The 24,620-nt window shown below is 39.6% G+C and overlaps 1 pseudogene; it reads right to left on the reverse strand.

Annotated features, from left to right (window-relative positions):
* Positions 1 to 8,221: 8,221 nt before the first annotated feature.
* On the reverse strand, positions 8,222 to 9,246 carry LOC123850706 (L-lactate dehydrogenase B chain-like; annotated as a pseudogene).
* Between the last annotated feature and the right edge of the window lie 15,374 nt (positions 9,247 to 24,620).

Here is a 24,620-nt window from a genome sequence, read left to right on the forward strand (position 1 = left end):
TGTATGGTGATTAACATAACATAATAATAAAAAAATAAAATAAAAACTAATGATGTAATGTATGGTGATTAACATAACAATAAAAATACAGAAAAAAAGAGGTGAGGCCACTTACTGACAGTCTTGGAAGAGAATTAATGAATTATAGGAGGAAATTTTGAAATAGACTATATTAAAAAATGTTAACAGCAACTAGAAGCATATAAGTTTGCTAAGAGTCCTTGAGGTCCTAGTTCGTGTTGGCGAACTTACATGTGTGTGACATTGAACTACATTGCTGTGTATTTTGGTTCAGTAGTTTTCAGGGACATAAGCTAATGTACAAAGAAGTTGGACCACTGCTTCATTTTAGTAATTTTTCAAGTGAATGTGCCAGAGGATAGGGAGGGAAGCCGAGACTATTGGCAAGGGTGATTGATGTAAAAGACCCTGGTGCATAAGTTGGATACAGGGGGAAAAAAAAAAAAACTGGACAAAACTGAGAGACAGAGAACACCTATGGGAGTTTGCAGACCATAGATCTTGATAAGGTCTAGAACTCAGTTAGTCAATGAGAATCATTGATGAAGCACTAGGAAAGACAGGAGATTCTAGTGAGAGAGTAGCAGGTTTAAAACATAAAATCTTAGAAGTTGGATCATTCTTAGGGGTACCAAGTTCTGGAAGGGCATAATTGCAGTAGGGTGAACATACAGTGCAATTGGAACCAATAGGGTCAAGGTTTGGAAAGGCCATCAGAGTGGACATGGAAATGACGCATCATAGCTTCAGTGGGAATGGAGAGCAAGAGTCAAGTATGGTAGGATGAAGAGTAGTGAAGAAAGCAAAAGGAATGATGCATTGGGGTTATCATAAGCAGACAGAAACCTGTGCCAAGTCAGACACCCGGAGGGATGCAGCAAATATCACAAGGACAAATGGTGTTGCCTTGAGCCCAGGGCAGAGGAGAAAGGGACAGGAGAGGATAAGGCAGCAGAGGTCTTGGATCCCCATTTTACCACAAGGAACTTACAAAGGTATATTTATTTCCCAACAGATAAAGAGATAAATAAAGAGAGGCTGACAAACATATTTGTCTAACCTTTGCAGATTTAAGTAGCAGGTTGTATGACAACAGGGAAATGAAATGGCACTGCCATTTTATCTGAATTGAAAAAGTCATAGAAAACTGTAAATAGTAGTTATTACCATTTCCAAAATTTGCTCTCAGTCTCCAGAAACCTTCTAGAACCTGGAAACTTGATGAGGAAGTGACTTTAAAAAGAATAAAGATGTTTGTGGCAAGAAAAAATAATAAAAGAGCTGCTGGTGAAGAGAAACAGAGATGGTCCATAATTAATATGAACATCCATCTTTTTGAAACGTCAGGGTGAAAGCCTATTCTTGCTGAAATAATTTGATTCACTGTCTCTTAAAATAGCACAAAAAGCAAAAGAAAGGGACATTGGCAAGGAAGAGGTTGGTAAAAGCATAGCACCTGGTTTCTTCCCATATTTCCTTAGTTGGGGCTTAGTTGATGTTACATGCTGGGTCCTGCCACTGCTCTGGGCATCCAGCCACTGGGAGGAGCAGCTACTGGTTTGAGCAGTAGAGATATCTACAGAGAATGAGAAGTCCTTTGATTTATACTACAGTTTATACTATGAATGAAGTCAAGTTCCAGGGGTATTTTAGCCTAAAGTGTAAGCTTTCTTCATCATACGTTCTAGAAACATTCCTCCAGAATGCTGACACTGTTCTATAACACAAATACAGCAATAAAGCATTATCATTCCCTTTGATTAAGTGGTTGCTATAGGACAAGCATGCACTTTCAAAGTATGGATTCTTTCAGTCCTTACAGCAGCCCTATGTGGGAGACATAATCTCTGTCTTGGAGAGAGGGAAAGAGAGACTCAGAAAGGTTAAGAGTTAAATAATACATTTTAAGAAGAAGAAGAAGGTAGCGGGAGGGGAAGAATGAAGCGGGGGAAATCGGAGGGGTAGACGAACCATGAGAGACGATGGACTCTGAAAAACAAACAGGGTTCTAGAGGGGAGGGGGGTGGGAGGATGGGTTAGCCTGGTGGTGGGTATTGAGGAGGGCACATTCTGCATGGAGCACTGGGTGTTATGCACAAACAATGAATCATGGAACACTACATCTAAAACTAATGATGTAATGTATGGGGATTAACATAAGAATAAAAAATAAATAAATAAAAATTTAAAAAAAGAGTTAAATAATATATTTTAGATACAAGTCGTTGTCCCTGTGACTGCTCCCCCCCCCCCCAGTGACCTTTCCACCATGTCACACTGCCTTCAGAACAAGTCTCTCTGGTCACTGGCACTTTCTCAGAAAAGGTCTGGAAAAGACAGGACAAATTGTACCCTGTTGCTGCTCACAGCAGTGCTCCCTCCAGCTCAGTGGCTCCATGGCGATCAGAGATCAGACCCAAGACCCCGGGAGAGTGCAATGAATCCATGCCATCCTTTATGTCCACACCTGGAAGCTCATCTCTGCAGGAAAGTCCCCCAAAGCAAAGCACAGATTTTTGTCCTTCCTTAATGCTGGAAGAGGGTCAGTCCCTCCAAGAGAGGGCCAACAGATCCTGGTGATGGTCTTAATTTATGCATTTTTTCATCCAACATGCATTTCCTGAGCATCATCTATGGACTATAGATGACAGGCATTCAGAATATATAAATCAATAAAATAGTGCACCTACCCTCAGTGAGCTCACAGATCAATGAGGGCAAAGCCATGAGGGTAAATGATGACAAGGTAGCATGGCAGGGGCAAAGACAGCATTATGCAAGCAAACTCCAAAGAAGTAGGCAGAGGGAGAGAGGCAAAGATAAGCAACTACACCATAGTATTCTCCATGGATACTGTGGATACACTCAGTCTTACACTCACTGCCTCCAGGGACATTTTGTTTTATCAGAAGTTTTACCATCTTACCCATATCAAAAAGAGACAGAATCAGGGGCTTGAAGTTAATTCAGTTTTTCAGCCATAAGTCAATCCAGGACCAAAGGAAAACTAAATAAAAATTGAAAGACTTCCCTTCCAAAAAGGCTAATTGACATTTTTTAATAATAAAAAATGTGTTTCTACTAAAAAAAAAAAAAGTGACTATAAGACCAAAATATCCTGGTTTATTCATTGCTGGTTTTCAGACATTAATCTTTTCTTTCCAGATTTCTGAAGATATTTTTATCTAGAGATACATTTTATCAATTAGTTGTGCTCACCCTGGGTAACAGAAATCCTGGCAAGTAGAAGAAAGGTCATTTTATTCCCCTTTTGCCTCATGAAAATACACAATCTGGTAGCAAGCCGTGGTTAGTATTGATTGAGGGTCATTAAAGTCTCTGGGACTCTGGTTTTTTCTTCCAGTCTGTGTTAAAAGAGCTACTGCTGTTCCATGACTGAGGCTGTATTAATGGAAAGCTTAGCTGATGTGTGTCCTAGGCAGGAAGGAGGGGAGACTAGCCAAGGAAAAGGTGCATGTGCTTTTCCTTGTCTGCCTTTCTTTCCTGGAAGCCCTGCCTAATAACTTCTGTTTACATCGCAAAGTGGAGGTCACATGTGTTACATCTCAAAGACAAACACCACTGCTGTGTCATTATCCCATCTGTAAGGGGGGCTGGGAAGTTTACATATACACACATACACACACACACACACAAATATATAAATATATATTTGTACTGGTCCCATTGTTCCTTCTCCCCTTGTAGGTTTCTGTTAATAAGAAAGATGGGAGAATGACTATTGAGGATGTGAATATTAATCTCCGCCATAATCTTCAACACTTATTTGTAGAAAACAGTATGTCTTTGACCTTTTAGGAAAACTTTTATAAATCACTCCATATTAATAAATTCTAATGTGGCAGGAAAACAAGTTAGTGTGTTTAGCTACAGTACCAGTACCATGGAAATATTTACAGCTCTCAAAACACAGACCTGCACACAGGAAGTTAAAGTATTGCTAATTCATTTGATTGAGTCTATATACCTGAATTCATTTTTTTGTTCTAATCATTGCTTAGTTACTTTATATTAATACGTTTAAGCACTGGTTCATAAACTATGCGTCTTTCTTAGAAGAGAGATGCTAAGTATCAAAAGGAAGATTCTTACATTTTTCTGTTTTGATATCTTGAGGCTTAGGGAAAGAGAAAATAGAGCATGAAGTAAAAATGCAATCTGATTTGAAGTTGGTATTCTTAGCCCAGCAATTCCAGCTAGCAAAGCAGTTAGCTGATTCAAAATAGTACCCTTCTTAAAAGACAAAACTAGTATCTGTATTTGTGTGTATGCACATATATGTATAGATATACATATATACATATATGTGCATATACATATATTTAACAGGTGCATACTTACACATATGTATATTTAGCATCTCAAACACACATTTTGTTCTGAAACGGGGCTCACATATTTTAGGTTGTTTTATTGGTTCGCTTTGCTGTTGCCAAAGAACAAAACCACTCCCCAAGCAAATCCTGCCTTCCATCAGGAGACTACTTAATGTTTCATGTAGCAAAAAACTTAAAAGACTTCTCTTCCTTGTAAGGAATATATTAGCTGACCAGCTTATTCCACTCTCTGTCATCTTTTTAACATCTCAGCAGCTTTAGCAGTTGAATTTACTAACTTCTGAGTCATTACTATCCTGGACAAATACTACTGGACATATTAAAATACATCGGTAAATCAAGTGGTCTTATCAGCTGAATAACTAACTTATCATATATTAAAACATATATTTCATCTACTATCAGTCAGGACATCTGCTGGACCCTAGGAATACTGGTAGGACATCAGACATCTGTGTCTCCAACATCGGAAACACAGTCAGGCAGTTACCAAACCCTACAATGAGTTCCATAAGAGAAGCATATGATTCCTAGAAGGTTTTTTTCAAAATATTAGTTGAATAGAGAAAGCTGAGGGGAAATATGTATAACCAAACCCAATGTCTTTATTTTACACTGGTATATAAATACACAAATTCACTTTCACTTTTTTAAGAATGCAATACTTGAGCATCTACTCAGGTGGATGACAATTACTATTTTTCTTAAACTAGGCACCCTTCAGTATGCCTTAGTAAATACTTAATGTGAATTACACTCATACTCTTTTTTTTTTTTTTTTAAGATTTATCTATTTATAAGGGGAGCGGAAGGAGCACACGAGTGGAGGGAGGGGCAGAGGGAGACAGAATCTCAAACAGACTTCCCGCTGAGCACGGAGCTGGAAAGACATGGGGTTCGATTCTGAGACCTGGAGATCATGACATGAGCCGAAACCAAGAGTTGGACACTCAACAGACTGAGCCACTCAGGCGCCAATACATTCATACTGTTTTTAAAAGGCTTTTGATTCTTACAAGTTCCTGGAAAAAAATTTTTAAATGCTATTTTGCAGAGATATCCTTAATAAATCAATGCATTCTGCTGATTTCAGAAAGCTAAAAGCTAAACATTATTTTGATTGTGATAAAAAAATACAAGTAAAAATATTTTATTTTTCTGACCTTGGAAGAGTAACTAACTATACCCTTTATCAAGTTGATATTCAGTGTGCATGTGTGTATGTGCGTGTGTGAGAGAGAGAGATAGAGAGAGAAAAAAAAGAGAGGGAGAATATCTATGGTGAGGGCTATGGGAAGGTGAAGGTTTTCATTTTCTGTTAATTTCTTTTTATAAATTATTTTAAAAATTTGGTATAAATGAGATGCAACAGCTATTGATTATCTTTGAGCCTCTTAGCCAGAAAGAACTGGGAGTTTCTTCCTTGTGCAGGAACCACATTCTAGAGACATTTTTCATGTCCTGGCAGATGCTTCAGACTTTTCTATTCAGGTATTTGGTTTCTATTTAAAGGGAGGCAGTATTGTCAGTGGACATAAGCATAGACTTTGGAGACAGAGGAGCAGGTTTGGGTTGGATGGTCTGAGCAGAGTGCTCATCTGTAAAATGAAGTCTTAACATATATTTTATTAGGGTATTGCTACTTAGTGTATATGAACTGCCCACCCTAGTATGTAGTAAATGTCCCGTGACTAGTAGCTTTCATTATTACTATCTAGCTATTTAAAACACCTTTACACTTATTCTCCTTGCATTAATTAAGACTTTTAATTAACGTCATCTGAGGCATAGTAAAAGTAATTGCTTTCCAGTTAAGAGAGGGCAGAAACAATTGAAATAGGTCCAATTTCTACAGTGTTATTTACTAATGTATGTTCAAATATCAAGTGATTTGTATTCTTATCCAGGATACTCATAACTCAGAAAATGATCAATTCAATAGGTAGAACTGCCAAGATATGAAATGGATGAGTTCGGACTAAGTAAGTTGGCCAAATATTATCAAAATATTCAATATGTTCCTTCAGAAGAGAATTGAGATATTTATGAAACTCTGTTTCCTGAGAAGCTACATAAAGCATATTTTTGCTTTCTACTACCTCTTTGTAGTAAAAAAAAGAGAATATTCATGAATAAACCTAATGAGAATAAGGTATGACCTAAATAAGGAAAAGTACAAATTACAACTGGAAGTTGTAAAAGAACATGAATAAATGAACAAATATATCTTATTCCTAAGAGAAAATTAAATATCATAAAGGTATCAATTCTCCATATTTAAAATATACTAAGTCCAACAAAAATGCCAAGAGTATTTTTCTTCTAGTTATTAGCTGTATAAGTCACCTAGAATTATATATATATATTGAAAGAATTGAAAAAAATCATCTTAAAAGATATTTAAATACAGCATAAAGTTGAAATGATTACATTATCAAATTAATCTATAGATCTGGATGGAGAAGGATAAATATTCCAGCAGTAGATCATTTCTTGCACTAAAATTTTCTATGGAATTAAGACAATACCAAAAATCTGTGAGAAACAGATTTATCAAATTATTATAACTGAGTACCAATTGGGACTTAAATTCCTTTAGCTTCACGTGACACCATTTACCAGTATAAATTATTAATGATTTTAAAAAATTTTAAAAGAAGGATATATTAGAACACAGCATGGAAAAAGCCAAAGAGTAACAAAACAAAACAAAAATCTCTAAAATGAAAGGGGAAAAAAAGCAATTTAAAAACCTGATAAAAATTGAGCTCTATGCTGACCACTACTTCCCATCTGCTGGATTGTGCCCTCTCATTCATAATATTTCTCTTATACATGAAGATGTGTCTTTTGTTCTTCTTCTCTTAATGGATTTTAGATGTTCTCAGGGTAAATTCACAAAAGGGAAAATAAGGAAATGATAACCCTTATGGGTGGAATGCACGTCATTTGTTCATAACTATTTTCCTAGAACCTAGCAAAATCCTTGTACATAACTGGCATTCATTCAGACTTGCTGAATAAATGAATAATTGGAGGAAAAGAAGAATACCAGTGGCGAGTCACAGTAGCTTTGAACACATCAAGAAACAGAACAGCACAGCTGGAAAATAGAGTTGAGAACTGATTTAGTTGAGTCTTTTAATTTGCAGACGAAGAAACTAAAGCCCAGAATAAGGAAATGACGTACTCCAGATCACATGGTGTGTAATGAGCAGAGGGTAAATAAATGAAAATTAATACTTCCCTTTGATATTTTTCTCTCTCTACCAGAACATCCAAAATATAACTGAAGTTGTGATTACAGACCTGATGAGTTAAGAAATTCAGACACTTTTTTCTTCACAGTTTTAAAATTTAGATATTCCAGAAACTTAAGCAGAGAGGAAAACTGAGATAAATATTCTTTTTTTTTTAAAGAAGTACACTATGATAGTTAATTTTATTTGTTCAAAGGCTCATATTGCAAGCATTAAACCAAACACGGGCATCAAGTCCGTGAGCCCACATTTGCATATTTAGGAAGAGAAAAACAAATGATGATCCATGAATGTGGGTGAAAACTAAAGGCTCACGGTTATATTTCTATTTTTTATATTTGTTATCTTTATATTTATAAAAAATATATAGTTTTTATGTTTCTACAGCCTAGAAGCCAGAAGTCACGGGTCTTAGGTCTTTCTGGATGTTCTACAGGGTATGTGGACTTTTCTTGAGCTGAGCCACCTCATCATCATCCAGCTTCTGGTTGATCACTGGTTAATCCCCATGCATTCAGGATACACAGAAGGCTCGGGAAGACTTCATTCTCCATGCCATACATTCCCTTCACCATTGTTCACACTGGAGGAATACTGGACAGATTTTCAACATGTATTCAATGAGATCAACCACATTTGATCCAATAGCTCAGCTGGTATATCCTTCTAGCTTGAAGACTTTGTAGGCACTTTCGACCACCATCTTATGCACTCCCTTCCAGTTTTCACTGCCATTGTCTGTTCCCATTTCTGGATTCCATTCCTGGAGACAAACAGCTGCCACATTCACTCCACTCCACACAGCCACATTTGAGTTCTCCCAAAATCCATCCATGGCAGCTGCAGGGATGAAGGCCAAGTTTTTCAGCCATAAAATAGCAAAATCTAACCCCATCCTGATTACATCCACTTCCAATCACATGGTGCTTGGGTAGTCCACTGAGTTTCCAGGTAACATATGTGAGAATATCCACTGGGTTGGAAACCACAATTATGATACAATCAGGACTATACTTGACCATCTGAGGAACAATGAATTTGAAGACACTAACATTCCTCTGCACCAGATTGAAAGGGCTCTCTCCCTCCTGCTGGCCGCCTCCAGTTACCACTAAAATCTTAGAACTGGCAGTTACAGAATAATCCTTGTTTGCCACAACTTTAGGTATCTGAAGAAATAACCTCCCATGTTGCAGATCCATCATTTCTCCTCTGAGCTTATCTTCCAAAACATCCCTCCAAACAAATTCATCTGCCAGAGACTTTCCCAGAATGTTGATGGCACACGCCATGCCAAGTTGTGCAACACCCACTACAGTGATCTTGTTGTTGGGATGGTTGCCTCTTCTGCAACTGGTGCAATCAGTTTTGTTGTTGTTGTTGTTTTTCTATAAAGAGAAAGAAGGTGAGAGAGCAGAAGAGCAGGGGAGGGGCAGAGGGAGAGAGAGAATCCCAAGCAGACTCCACACTGAGCACAGAGCCCGCCATGGGGCTTGGTCTCACCACTCCGAGATCATGACCTGGGTGGAAACCAAGAGTTGGAAGTTCAACCAACTGAGCCACCCAGGTGCCCCTGGTGCAATCAGTTTTTCCTCAAGAGTTGCCATTGTGCACAGGACAGAGACAGCTATAGGAGTCACGTGAAGAAGACAATGAGGTAAATATATTCTACCTATTGGTATATTATAGAATAAATATATTCTACCTATCTACCTATTGATAAGTTTTCTGAACTCTCTACCATTGTTAGCTTTCAGTATGAGGCCTAGAGATGAAACCACTTTACCTAATATAAGGTAGAAGAAGAGGGCAGGAGCTCAGCTCTCCTGGGTCCATGTTTAATGCTCTTTCCACTGTACTCATCCTAACCAAAACATTTCTTACTGAAACACAAAAGTACTAAGGAGAGAAAACAGGACCCAATAGCATTAAATTTTAAGAATAAGTGGGGGGAAAACTTGTATTTAAATAAACTTGTTGGGTGCCTGGGTGGCTCAGTCGTTGGGCATCTGCCTTTGGCTCAGGTCATGGTCCCAGGGTCCTGGGATCGAGTCCCACATCAGGCTCCCTGCTCGGCGGGAAGCCTGCTTCTCCCTCTCCCACTCCCCCTGCTTGTGTTCCCTCTCTCGCTGTGTCTCTCTCTGTCAAATAAATAAATAAAATCTTTTTAAAAAATGAAATAAATAAATAAACTTGTTAAAATTAATACTTCAAGAGGATATGTAAAATAGGATATATTTATTCTATCAGCATTTATTTGGGTAGCATACATTTATTAATCACCTACCACATGAAGACATAATACAGGTATGGGAGATGTAATGATGAATAGACCAGAAGTTGTTCTTGCCCCCATGGGGTTTTCAGTTTAAGGACTAAGGGTCAACAATGAGACTGAGATCACACAATCTGCCACTCTAGAGATTGGGCTACTTGGGAGTAAAAATGTGACCACTTGGGCCATTCTGGTTAACTAAAATTAACTGAGGAACTGAGATTTTATAGAAATATAAGTCAAAAATCATCTCTAAGAGAAACTGTTTTCATGTGACTAGCCTTTGAAGTTTATTTCTCAATGTTTACATAGAAAACCCTGCACCTTAACAACCACAAATCCAAACCAGTCTTCAATCTCTAGACAGACCATCAGCCCTCATTAAAATGTACATAAAGCTGTCTCCAATAACTTTCACTAAATATTATCAATCAACCTGAAATAAAAATGAGATCTTCAGGGGAGGTAAAATCTTTGAGGAATAACAAATACTTCCAATTTGCCAAATAAAGATCCAGGTCTGTATACATATCCACACTTTGCAAGGAGTTTTCAGATCAATGATATTACGAAGTCTCCAGGATTTGAATGGTAACACCTTGGATATCACTCTGGAATGATGATGAAGGCACTGGCTTTCCTAAACTGATCTCCTGAAAAGGAAATTCTGTGCAGTCGACTTACAGTAGAGTCAGTTGACCCTGCCATCAGGCAGCCCTAGTTTCCTGGGAAATATAAATAGCACAGAGAAGACAGCCAAGCATAGACATCACCTCCTGGTGGAGTTTTGTTAAGATGAGTCTTGAGGGTTCCTAGATATTCCTATACTTTCTTTTCCTTTAGCTCTATACTTTCCTACACTGGAGAGGGAAGAAAGTAGAGCTATGGGGAACTGAATTGCGAAAGGAAGCAGGATGCTGGATCAGTCTGAGATGACAAGGTATCTCTAAGAGAGTAAAAGATCAGAAACAAGCATGACAAGGATAAAGCTACCAGAAAGCTAGAGCCCAAGGAAAACTTAGGAAGGATGACCATTCTAGGAACCAGAACCCTGCCGTGCTGTAACGAGGACTGCTAGGGGTACGTAAGGTTTACGTAGTACAGCAGGCACTATGCTTACTGCTTTGTATTTCTGTTTAAATCCTCACAGTTCAATGCGTTTACATCTATTCTGTCCCTGACAATTTACCCCAGACTGATGTGCCCAAACACCTGTACTATCCTTGACCCCTAGATGTGTCTCTAAAGCATGGACCTCCTTTCCTATCAGCTACTTAAATCTTAATGGAGTTGTTTTCATATTTAAGTAAAATTACTTCTTCCTTTGTTCATCTTTCTTATTTACGGGTTTTCCAAAAGGACAACTGAAATCCAAATGCCTCTTTGTTAAATAAGAGGGAAGATATGATATTTACCCAGAGGGCACTTTTTACAAAAGAACTACTGTGCACATCGGTCAATATAAAACTGGAAGTAACCTTGGAAGGAGGTCAAGGTCTTGGCTAATACTCCTCTTTTCTCACCCAAAGATGTAGTGCATGGTCTCCACAGGGCAGCCCGTAAAGAAAACTCAATCAGGAACTATGATGTCAGATGACAGAGAAATCTATGATTCCTGACCTGGTTGCTTTTTACAGTTTCTACAGACACGTAAGGCTGCCTAACTCACCAGTCAGTTCAGGCCTGTGACAGCAATTGTTCATCCAGTCACTAAAATCAAGGAAGATGCGGGAAAGCCAGCTACCCGCAAAGGGCGATATTGACTGTTAACACTGTAATATTGTTTACCATCACAGCAGACATGACAAAGAAAAGGGAGTGAAGAACAAAGAATCTCTAAATAACAAAAAAGGTCACAGAGAACAGTACATTCCCAGTTCTCTTGTCTCAGTTGGTTCTTTGGACTGAGTGTTTTAACCATTTTCCTGATTACAAAGGCCATCTCTGATTAAAACCAAGAGAAAGGAGAGGATGTGCTTGTTGTCTGTGACAGCATCATGTCTGTATGTGTGTGTTAGGTGCATATCTGCGTGTGGAAGTATCTCTGTGTATCGGTGAAGGATTGTGCACCATCACACTAGGGGCTTGAAACAAGCTCTGTGGGTTATCATGGAACATCTCTAATAACGAGAACACCCCCGACACACACCGGTTTGCCTCATATTAAATTAAAATCCCTCACTTTACATCCAACTTTTATGACTTCCTCTGACTCCCCTCTGCTTAAGGATCCAGAACATTTACCTCCTAGAAGAGAAGCTTTGGCTGTTCCCTTCGCCCTCTCCCTTTTCCTTCCTCCAAACCATCCTCCCAACACCTGAAGGAGTTGCCAAGGTCCTTAGAGGAAGGGAATTTTTTTCAGAAACACCTGGAGAGGGCTGAAGTGAGCAGACAAGAGAACCTGGATTTACTGGCCAAAATACAGACTTCTGCTTAGTCTTCCCTGTGGGGTTAAAAAGCAAATTCCCTGCTTAGGTAGAGGTCCAACCTTGCCTTATCCACTTGAACCACCCATACGAACAAGCTTCTATCTGAAACAATGCTGTCCTGAAGATATTATGGTTCCTGGTACTTTTAATTAAGAATCCCAATCTCTACCAAGGATAGCCAGTCTCAGCAGCATCTGGAAAGAGAAACTGACAAAGAATGGCAACACACAGCTCCAAGCTGATGGCAGAGAGTAGAATTGCTATTAATGGGAAATCATTGAATTTGGGCTCCTATTAAGCCTGAAACATTAAGCATTTTCTAATGTTTCTCTCTGTGGCAGTAAATTGACTGAAAATTGTGATATTTTTTTAATGGAAGATGTGATGAACCATTCAGCGACAGCCTCAGCTCTTCAGCTGAAATTTTCTCTTCTACTGTTTCTTTGCTATTTTATTATTCAGAGCTTTAGAAATACTCCTCTTTTTTAAAGTCCTTATTTTAATTCCAGTTAGTTAACATGCAGTGTTATATTAGTTTCAGGTGTATGATATAGTGATTCAGAAATTCCATGCATGACCCTGTGCTCATCATAAACAAGTACGCTCCTTCATCCCCACCATCTATTCACCCATCCCCCCACCCCCTCCCCTCTGGTCACCATCAGTTAGTTCTCTATAGCTAAGAATCCATTTCTTGATTTGCCTTTCTTTTTTTTCCCCCCTTTGTTTGTTTGCTTTGTTTCTTAAATTCCACATATGAGTGAAATCTTACGGTATTTGGCTTTCTCTGACTGACTTACTTCGCTTAGCATTATATTTTCTAGCTCCATCCATGTTGTTGCAAATGGCAAGATTTCATTATTTGTCATGGGTGAATAATATTCCTGGGGTGTGTGTGTGTGTGTGTGTGTGTGTATCACATCTTCTTTATCTATTCATCAACTGATGCCCACTTGGGCTGCTTCCATATTTGGCTATTATAAATAATGCTGCAATAAACATAGGGGTGCATGTATTCCTTTGAATTAGGAAACACAACTCCTCTTAACCAAACTTCTTCCCTGTAAAATTTGCTAAGAATCCAAGCTAAGTGAATCATTATTCAGTGTCACTTTTCTCAAAGTTTCAATTTAACTTTATACTAGTTTTGAAAAATGATATTGATGTTTATTGGTGTGTCTCAGCTCATCGGTTGTGAACATGAAATGGTTTTATTTTTTTCCAAAGACTGTTTCCCAACTGTGCTGTGTTTCTCCCTTTTCTTGATGGGCAATATATCCCTTAGTGACATCTTGGTCTGACTTCTTGACTTTCCAGTCCCTATAAGTTACTAAAGGAGTCTTATTCAGGTATGTAAGACTTCATTTGAAGGGACAGTCTCAATCTTAACTGAAGCATATTTAGCACGGGGGAAGCAGACTCATGGTGCATGGTGTATGTGTAGGGGAGATGCGGGGTTATAATCTCTGCCTTTAAATATTTGGGGATTGTTGGGAGGAAGAGACAGTAGATTTGGACGCTGTAATCTCAAAAGCTAGGTCTCAGATCAGGGAGAGATGTTTCCGGGAGACAGGTTTAAACTCAATATATGGAAATTCTGCCTACAAATTAGTTGTCCAAAAATAGAAAATCTGGCTTATAAAGCTGCACATATTCTCACATCAAGTAAAATGTTGCTCAGGAAAGAATCCTTCATTATTCCTTTTACTCCTCCCCACCCACTGACACCCACCAGCCCAGCCAATATCTCATCCATTAGCAATCCTGCCAGGCCTACCTTGGATCTCTGTTCCTGTTGGACTGCCCTCATAAAGCCGCCATCATTTATTGCCTTGAATATTGGAGTAGCCCCTTCTCTGGAACAGCCCCCAACAGGAATAGCCTCCTGCCATGCTTCTTCCTTCCTTGCCTTCCTAGATCTTCCAACAACAGCCAGACTGGTGTTTTTAAAATATGAGTTACCTTATGTCTGTCCCTCCTTGAAAAGCCTCTATGATCTCTCATGGCATTTCAATAAAATCCGTGTTTCTTACCAAGACCACCAAGACCTGCAATGGTCTTGTCCCTGCTGACCTCTGTCTGAGTTTATCTCAGGTTTGCTCACTTCTGAGGCTGGTCCTCATCAGCCTCTCCAACTGCAGGTCGCCTTGCTGAGTCTTGAAGATGCCAAGCAAACACATTTCAAGTCCTTTGTACTTGCCATTCCCTTTGTCTAGAAAGCCAATGTGCACATGGTCTCCTCCTTCTTATTATGCACTGTGCAGCTCAAATGCCACCTCTTCTGAGTGGCCTTCTCTGCTTCCCCATCTAAAATACACCCACACTACTCTCCTGGTCTTTCTGAATCACATCACTCAATTTTATGTTGTTTTAAAATAGCACTTAATCTAACAGACTTATTCCTTTGTTCAGAAAAGAATTCTTAAGTACTTGCTATGTTTCAGATGCTTTTCTAGGCAGTGGGAATAGGTGAGCACAAGAGTAAAGTCCACGCCTTTATAGAAGCTATGTTAGAACATTCTCCCTGCAGTCTGAATTACCATCTTCACTTTTTGTTTATCACCTGTCTCCTTCCACTAGACCCCCACAAGGCAGCGACCTTGGCAATCTTTTTGTCCACTGTAGTCTCAGTTCCTGGAAGAGTACCACTAAATTGTGGCCCAATAAATATTAGAAAGAATGAATAAATGGAGGCTTGTAGAAACATTTAAAATCCTTAGATTAATGAATTCTATACATCAAAGCACCTAGTTTCCTTCTCTTCTTAACCCAATGTCAAAGCTAAGAGATTGTAAAGAAATCCTGGCCCCATGCTGTTTAAAGCAGGGCCCACAGAACAGCAGCAGGGACATCCGGGGCCCAGCGCCTGGGGTGGGGTAACGGGCGATAGGCATTAAGGAGTGCACATGTTGGGATGAGCACCGGGTGTTACATGTAACTGAAGAATCACTGAACACTACATCAAAAACTAATGATGTACTATACAGTGGCTAAGTGAACGTAATAAAAAAAAAAAATCAGCGGTGCAAAAAAAAATATTGTATGGTCACCAACATAACATAATAAAATAAAATTAACAAAAACAAAAACAAACGCAGAGTCTCAGACCCCACTCCCAAACTATGGAATCAGAATCTGCATTTGATGAGATGGCAGGTCATTCCTATGCACAGATTGTGAGAAGCACTGAGATGGTCCATATACCTTATGTTAGAGAGAGTAAACTGAAGCCAAGAGACGACAAGGACTGCCCAGGCAATAAGATCCTGTTCGGATTTGGACCTTTCCTCCAAACCATGAAACTTCACAGGTATTCAATTTGCATTTCGGTAGGGACTGGGGACCAAAAAAAAAAAAAAAAATTGAAACCTGAGAAATGACTCAGATGGTGGGTATTTCCAGAAGCCTGGCCTTCAGGACCCCTGATGTGTGCCTGCCTCCCCAGCACCCACTGTTGAGTGATTTCTAGAGGTGAGCGCTTTTGCTCCGAGGTCATTCCTTGGTGTGCGCTCTGGTCCCAAAGCTTTCTCAAAACAAAAAATTATTTTTGTCATTTTATTCTCGACTGTCAGGAAGTTCTCATCTGAAACCTTTTTTTTTTTTTTTTCCTGCGGGAGGGTTGTTTTCTGCTCATCTTACGCGAGAGATGCAAATGTTCTCTTTGCATTATTTCTGTGCACACGCTCTCCCCGCGTGTCTGGAACGGCAGCTGCATTTCACCCTGTTGCCAGCTCACATGCTCTTGGCTGTTGTTTTCCTTGCTCTAGCTCCCCGGACTCTGCAATGCAGTAAAAGATGCTTCTGTGATTGACCGGCTCCTGAACTGTGTCCCGTTCTTAGCCGACCATCAGGCTTCCTCTGCAGACAAACTGCTGGTGACACTGTTGCATTTCTAAGGTCTCCAGAATATGGCTAGCAAATAGTATTTCTTTGCTGGAACAACTAGCAGGGAAACGAGGACTTCAAAAGGTTATATTTTATCTCTTGTATTCAAACATCTGCATTTGGAGCCTGGAGTTGAGGCTCTAGCCTGAGGATGGTTCTGCCCCCTGCATGGCACCACACCAATTCACCTTACCTCACCTCCAGTCTCTGCACTAAAAGAACAAAGAGAATCTAAATAATAAATGTGAAAAATCATTCTCAATTCTCACTCTGAGAAGGGCAAAACGAGTCCTTCTCTCCTGCAGACAGATTTGCAATATGGCAATTCATACGGACCTCGTACAAATAATGGAAAGACCTGATTTGCCTTTCCTTAAGTGTAAAGTAGCAGGGGTTTGGGAACCAGTTGGGTTTGGGTTTGGATCACAGCTCTGCTGCTTCCCAACACTGTGACCTGGAGCATGATACTTAATCTCTCTGAATCAAGGATTCTGTATCACAGTAAGGGATTAATCCTCCTCCAGGGGACACTCTAAAGCCTCCTGAGGCTCGTGGCGCGTGGTGGCTTCGGGGGACAGTGGATGTTTCTGCAGCTGTGATGATGAGTGGTGACAGCCTTTACTGGTGCAGAAAATGGTGGTGGTGGCATATAAATATCTCATGTGCAGCCACTCAGATAAGTGGCTGTGGACCTGGGATTCAAATTGATTTAAAATGCGTCCAAGTATATACACAATAGATGTGGATAATCAGTCAACGGGGAATGGTAATTAGCAAATTCCTGAACCATGGCTCTGCTTGCAGGGCCAATAGACAATTGCCTGCTGGCTCAGAAGGCCACAGCATCAGGAGACAGTATTGGCTGAAGTGGTTTTTGTATGAGCAGGACAGGACCCAAGCTGGGGGCAGGGGGGTTGGCAGGACCTCAATATAGCAACAGATATGAAGCAGCATTGACATTCTGAATCAGGATCTCTGGGGTCAGAATCCTGCAATCCGAACCTTTCCATGTGATTTCCATTCACACTAACTTTCGATAATCTCTGGTGAAAAAGCATTCCAGGACACCGTCCAATGAGACAGTATTAATTCCATGAGAAAGAAGCCTTGGTCAAAACACATGATTATAAGTAAGAGAAAACTAAGCAGCCTGAGTCAAAGGATTCCCTATGTCTTATCCCTCTCTCTATATGTAACCCATCTCCATTTCCTGGCAACCTATACGGGATTAAGGACTTTCTGAAATGTGCAGAGATTCCGTATCCCTTTGATGGTCAAACTTTATCTGTTTTCCCATTTTGTGAAGTTCTAGCAAACTCTATATAGCACATAACACATTAGATAAATTTAACATCAGAGAAGTGGACAGGAATTTACTCTGTCAACTCTACATTTTTTTGCGACCACATAATTGTCTATCAGTCAATTACCAAGTATTTACTAAGCAACAATACCAGCCAACTGCCTAGGGAAGCCAAAGTCCAACACCTTTCTCCAGAGTTTTTACAACCTAGTATAGAAAAAAAGCAAGAAAAAAGTGGATTAATACTGAAAAAGTTACTATTGAAAATAAAAATAATGATAGAAGGAATAGCAACCACAACATCCATTTACTGAATGCCTCCTATAAATCAGGAGCCGTCCTGGATATTTATATAAATTATACCTGATCCTTTCAACAGCAATACAAGAGAGAACCATCTCCTTATGTTACATAAGAAGCTGAGGTTGAGGTGTTCAAGGTCATCCGGCAAATAAATGGAAAGGCTGGGGTTCAAACTTTGGATTTTCAAATTCTAAAGTCATTACTTTTTTAAAATTAGGAGTATAGAGAAAGAATTCTCAATGATACAAATATCTTGCCAAGTTCTCTTGTTCGTGCTGATGGGGGGATGAGGTTAACGACTTGGTCAAGGGCATGAAGCTAACAAGAACTCGGGTATCTTTACTGCAAACTGTGAGCCCTTGAGTCAAAAGTATACAGTGTCACACTCATCTGTTCAATACCAGACAATTACAACTCAGCAACGTTCTAGCCTCTTCCTCACCTTCTTCTCTCTCTTCCTGCCCCCTACATATATCAGTCAACAAGCCTCAAAACAGAATATATTTAAACCAATGATTCTTGAATATGTTTGGTCCATGGACCATGTCATCTGGCAAGTGTGTTATGCTTTTTCATTCTGCTCTGCATCTTCAGAGGCAATTTGCTGCCTAGAATGCCAGTCATGCCCATCTCGGGCAGGTAAACCTCATTTCATGGCTTATCCAAATATGCATCTATATATGAAGCCCTTTACCAATACACCTATGTCAAGTTAATGGGTAGAAACTATTTTTGATTCATTCTTTATCTTCAGCTTCTAACTCTGGACCAAGGATTAACAGGTGCTCAAAAGTCTAGGTAGACAGCAGATGGAAGATGGGTAGAGTTCTGCCTCAGTCTTTAGAAGATCCCAGAAGACCCCAACAATACAGAAACAATCTCCTCCTACTGCACAATCAGCACAGTCAGCCATTTCCAGGCCTGAGGAGACAGTGAGAGGAGATCATGGCCATGGGAGAACACTGTCAGTCAGAAACCCCAAGGGAGCAACAAGTGACGGTTGACATTATTATAACTAATTAAAAGATTTTATGGATTGTGACTGTGGCAGGGAACACTTTTGCCATTAGAAAATAGATATCCTACAGGTTTTCTGGATGGAATGCCTCAGAAAGCCATTGTGTTTTCAAACATCTGACCTTTTTCTATTAATGTCAGTATAAAAGCTCCTGGCCTCTCTCTTTGACATTTGCTCCTCAACACACCCACATTACATAGACCATCTTCCATTCTTGCTGATCATTCTTGGGTTTCCTCCCCTTTGATAAAAGCTGTTCTTGAGATGGGATGTTTTATCAATTATTAGTAACTTAGCATGGGTTGGAATAACTCATTCCTATGAGTAACTCTCAAGACTGATTTTACATCAGTCAGTAATAACATGGCATGAACTTAGAGTAACTTGGAATAAATCCCTGAGGAGTTGTCATCCTGGAAAACAGAGATTTTTAGCCCTAAGAAAGAGCTCAGGGCTGGGGAAAAGAAGGATGGTGGGGAAGCCCTCCTTGGAGTATCTCAAAATACCTGAAGTGGGCAGTCACCTAGCCCAATATTATTGTTCTCATTGTAATTGTTGATGATTATTATGTCCCAGGCACTGTGCTAAGTACTTAAATAAATATAACCTATGATCCTCACAATAATCCTATACAGCAACTCATCCAATTCATCCTCTCTACCTCAACTTTAGGGCTTTCTGACCTCCCCACCCCAAAACTGTACTAGAACCCTCTCCAAACATATTATTTATCAATAGCCTTTATCACAATTTTAATTACATGATTCCATATTTAGCTATACAATATCTGCCTTCTCCACTAGAGTCTAAGTCCATTAAGATAATGCTCATGTCTATTTTATTTTTATCCATGGCTCTACCCCAGCAACTAGCATAATGCCCTGCTTCATAATAGGTATCCAATAAAAATTTCTTGATTCATGGGTGATTGAAATGAGTGAATATCATATAACTGTTGCTAAACCCACATTAAAAGGAAGTCAAGGTCAAGATCAAGTTTTGAAAGTTTGAGCGTAGCTGAACCAGTTCCCCCAGGAGTGCTTGACTCCCAATCCCACACACTTTCTACTACACCTATTGCTTCAAGTAGGAACATACTGGTTAATGAGGTATCAGACGTGCATCCACCTTATTTCTCCTAATCCTTCCACACAAAAATCTAGATAAACATCTTTTGATGTCTGCATTAGAATCTTACTCATAAGCTTTGGATGGGCCAGCTACTATGATCAGATCAAGAAGTCTTCTAAAAGGAAGCCAAATTAATTACTAGATTATTTTCTCTGTTGTTTTTCTGGATAAGGAATGACAACTGGATTTCAAAATAAAAAGGAATCAAGATAAGAAGAGTTATATAAAACATCCATCAGGGAGGCATTGTACAAGCCGGAAACCATTTTGTGGCTTGAAGACAAGGCATTACACATATAAGCAGTAAGTGCAGAAGAATTCTGGAGAAATAAAGAAAACACTGACATTCTAGAGAGGCCATGTGGCTGGGGAACAAGAACTTGGGCTGGGGGATCAGATGACACAAGTGAGCCCCAGATCATCCTCTGTCATGGTGATAAAACCCATGGAACAAAGTTGACCTGAGAACTAAATAATGTGCTACATTTGGAAAATGCTTAGAAAAGCCTTCATAAATGTGACAAGTTAAAGGCTGACAAAACAAAGACTGGGAAATGCCCCATATTTCCTGGGACTGACTAAACTCACAAGAAACCCATGACATATTTGAAGAGAAAGAACCAGGGCTTATAAAGAGTCTTGACATTTCAGTACCTGGGACCAGTGAAGCTGTCCAGTATTTTAATCTAAGAATCATTTTCGGTTTGGTTACTGCAGGCTTTGCCTGCTGGAGAAAATAACTCTCACAGAATCTATCAACCTCGTGGTTAGCTCCGAGAGCAAGTTAACAAGCCATTGGTATTATTTCCAGCCGAACTTAGATTAAGCAATTTATAGGCAGAAGAGAATGTCTAACTTGCACGTAACTGATGGCAGGAAAATGAAAGATAAATTCATAACATTTCAGCTGACTCTGTAGTACGGCTTGACTTTTTTTTTTTTTTTTCCATTTCCTTCCAAATTAAAAGGAACAGACACAAGCACAATGATTTCACTGCCTGTGGACGGGACTCTTTACCCTGTACCCTAAACCCTGCACCATCTGGCTCCGAATTCCTGACAGTCCAGGCTCCCCTGTGAGGGGTTCACTGATGGAATTACCTACACATGGTACCCACCCCGCCAAGGATACCTTTTGCGTTCCCAGCTCAGGGTGTCTCTTTTATCCGTACACTCACGAATTCATTTATTCTTTCATTCGAGTCACTTTCTGGTGTTGGGAGCCAGGGATGTGCTGATGAAGGAGACCGTCATGGCCCCCTGCCTCAGGGACTATATAGTCTGACAGGCAAATGCTATAAACATCTCTCCCCAATTTCCATCAGCTGATATAGTGCCCTTCTTTTCCAAGTGTTGCTTATTTTTTCACATCTTTTCTAAACACTTCAACGGGGTACCACTTTCCTGCTTGCTCTGTGCCTTTCATAGCTACCGTCGATTAAGTGCTATATGGCTAGTGCTGGACTGAGTGCTGTAGACGCGGTACTGGATTTAATTTTCAAGATAGCATTATATTAGAAAATGTCCTCAAATCCAGGTTTACCAAAGATGAGACTCGGACTTAGAGATGTACTCTGCCCGAGGTCACTCCACTCCAAGGGCTAAAGCCTGGCTTCTAAGCCAGGCAACCTGACCCCAGCACCTGGGAACTATATCATTATAGCTTCCTGCCCCTAGATTCTATCACCATCATTTTTGTCTCCCCCTGACCCTGTGGACCTAAGCTGAGAGTCTCCTGAAGATCTCATTCTACACTGCCTGTCACACCCTAGCTCCCTGCTAACGTGGCCCAGCGGGAATAGCTATGGAGCCAATATTTGCTGGATTTAATTGAATTCTATGGGTACCCAATTTAAATTCTGTGATCTATTCGTGAGTGATCTAGATGACCTTTTGAGTTCTTATAACACATCAGTTCGCTTTGTACTTCAATGTTTTGTGGTTTCATTTGCATAAACCCCTTGGTGTTTGTGTCTCCAGATATTTTATCATGCTCGAAAGCCGGCTCTATTTGCTTTTATTCATGCATTGGCTGTTATAGAAAGTGAGGAGGGAATCTGACTTGTCCGGGGGGAGGAAAAGCATTTCAAAGAATAAATGACTCTACTAAAAAGGCTGTTAAGTTTTGCCAGGAGGGCACAAGTCCAGAAATGCTTTGAGCAGAGGTCTCTGCAGGCTCATCTTTCTCAGTGACAGGTCCTGGGATGGCTGCCTCTGTCACTACCATCAGAAGGCCTAATGGACATCATCCAACCTGCACAGCCAGTTTCCCTCTTTGTAATTCTCACCACGAATGCTCTGGAGAAGGTCTACCATAGATGTTTTAAGTCTACTTGCAGGAGAGTAATTTGAACATTGATCTTATATAATAATTCCCGATCTCCAATCAAGACCTTCACCGGGACAGAAAAGATGTAGCTCCCCATAACCTTGTAGTCCACAGAGACTTCAAGAAATTATTTCCTATGGGAGAAGGTGGGTACAAGTGCTGGGGTCTATGTGATACCACTGCTCTTAAGATTTAAGCAGAATCGTGTCAAAGTCAACCTTTTATCCATAATTTCAGTGGAACTGTAAGTTTCCTGGATCTTGGGAATGAAATTCTTAAAGATACCAAAATTAATGTGGTTATTGGCTGTCTGAAATTATTTTGTTATTGGTGATACAAATAGGTAGGCATTAACAGAGCTTAACCAGAGTTTAAACTACATTATCCTTGCTATCATAGGCATCAAAGCTAAAGGAATGAGCAACGGAATTGGGGCACTACCTCCCAGTTTCCCAGTATCAAACTCATATCTTACTCACTTCTGGCAAGAAGTGGGCTCTCAGGAGTTATGTAAGATCTGTGAGAGAAACAAATGTGAACTCGTTAACATAGGGCAACATGATGAATACTCTAGTACAGAACAAATTGGCCAATACTAAGAAAATGAATGAATACAATTCAGCATAATCATACCCTAGAATATTACACCACATTGAAATACACGAATACTCCTACATGACAGCATAAAGAAACCTCACAGATAAAATATTGAGTGAACCCAGTGACAAACAAAAGAATACACAGACTGAATGATTCCATTTACATGAAGTTCAAGTAAAACTACTCTAGAGAGAGGATGGGAAAGAATGTAGCCCGAGGAAGGGATATTGAAGCATTAGGTTTGCTGATGAATAACTATATTATTTCATATGTCAGCGTTTTGCATATGTTCTTTCCTGCCTGGAATGTGGCCCCTCTCTCATGTGCCTGGCAGGAATCTCCTCCTTCTTTAGGACTTAGCCCTGAGAAGACATTGATTAAGACCGTTCCTTACCCTCTAGGAAATATCACTGGTAACTGGTTACCAAAAACTAGCAATAGATTTTCTTTGGCAAGATGCAATGGATGTCTGAGCAAAATGAATAATAAAAGGGTTTACTTTTCAATGGATTTTTTTGTTGTTGTTATATGGATCACCTATTTAAAATAGAATTTAGGGGGGAAAATAAATAAAAGTGAAAGGTAAGTGCCCGAGCTACCAGTTCACTATAAATTAGGAATAAAGGGGAAGACACTCTCTAAACCTCCTAGAAACTTCCTTGCTCTCACTTACCCCAACCCAGAGACCACTTTTTCTTTCTTAAGAAGACATGGAGCAAAGCTAAATCAAGCTGGGGTACAGCAAGTAAAGAGGGAGTTAAAATCTGTAGGTTGGTCATAGTATGGTTCTGATACAAAGCTACAGTAAAGTTCTTTTATGAGAGCAGAGATTATGAAATATAAGTCAAAAAGAACAGAATTCACTTGTTACCCAGGTTAAAACAATAGTGGGTCAAATCTCCCCAGACTGACTCTCCCCTGCTTGCACTCCACAGTCCCTCATGTCTACACTGTGTGATAAGACATCCTTCTATAATGAAACAGAAAAATTGCTCTAAAATAACATGTTTTTCACCTTGAAATCAGAGAATCTGACTTTGGAGAGCTGCGGATATTTTTCTGAAATAGGATCCACAATTGATTATGGGTAGCATAAATTTAATGTTACCATCAACTACAAACCACAGCTAAGATGTTGCCTCTGGAATCCTCCATTCTAACCTTAAACAGCTTTAATAACAAAACAGGCAAACTGTTTCCATCCAACCTAGCAACAGATATTTATTTCACATTTACTCTATGTAGGATATAAAAATAATAAATGGTCCCCGTTCCATCACATTTATATTCTAATAAATTATGAACAGGAGAAAAACAAAACAGAGGGACGAATATGGGATTTCACACAAAAGGGTGGTGGTTCAAGCCACATCTCTACTATATTTTGCAACATGATACTAGGCAAGTCACTGTATCTCTCTAAATCTTAATTTCCTCATTATAAGATTGATGAACAAGCCTGAAGAACAGGATTTTAGGAGCACCCAAAACAACTACAGATTACAGTACATATTATACAGTAGATCCTCCATCTCTTCTATATATTTTCTTCCTATGATATCCTAGCATGGCATGTAGTAATCACGATACTAGCACCTTCCACTTTGCCTGTAGAAGATAAACAATTTAAAGAGTCACTATGATGCAAGTGTTCAGTTGGGGTGGAAAATACCACAGTTAAAATCTTCTCGCTTACTTGATGTTCGTC

Source organism: Mirounga angustirostris, unplaced genomic scaffold (genome assembly GCF_029215605.1).
Source record: "Mirounga angustirostris isolate CCGP_5_RB_7025 unplaced genomic scaffold, mMirAng1.0.hap1 SCAF_10, whole genome shotgun sequence".
NCBI classification, from domain to species: domain Eukaryota; kingdom Metazoa; phylum Chordata; class Mammalia; order Carnivora; family Phocidae; genus Mirounga; species Mirounga angustirostris.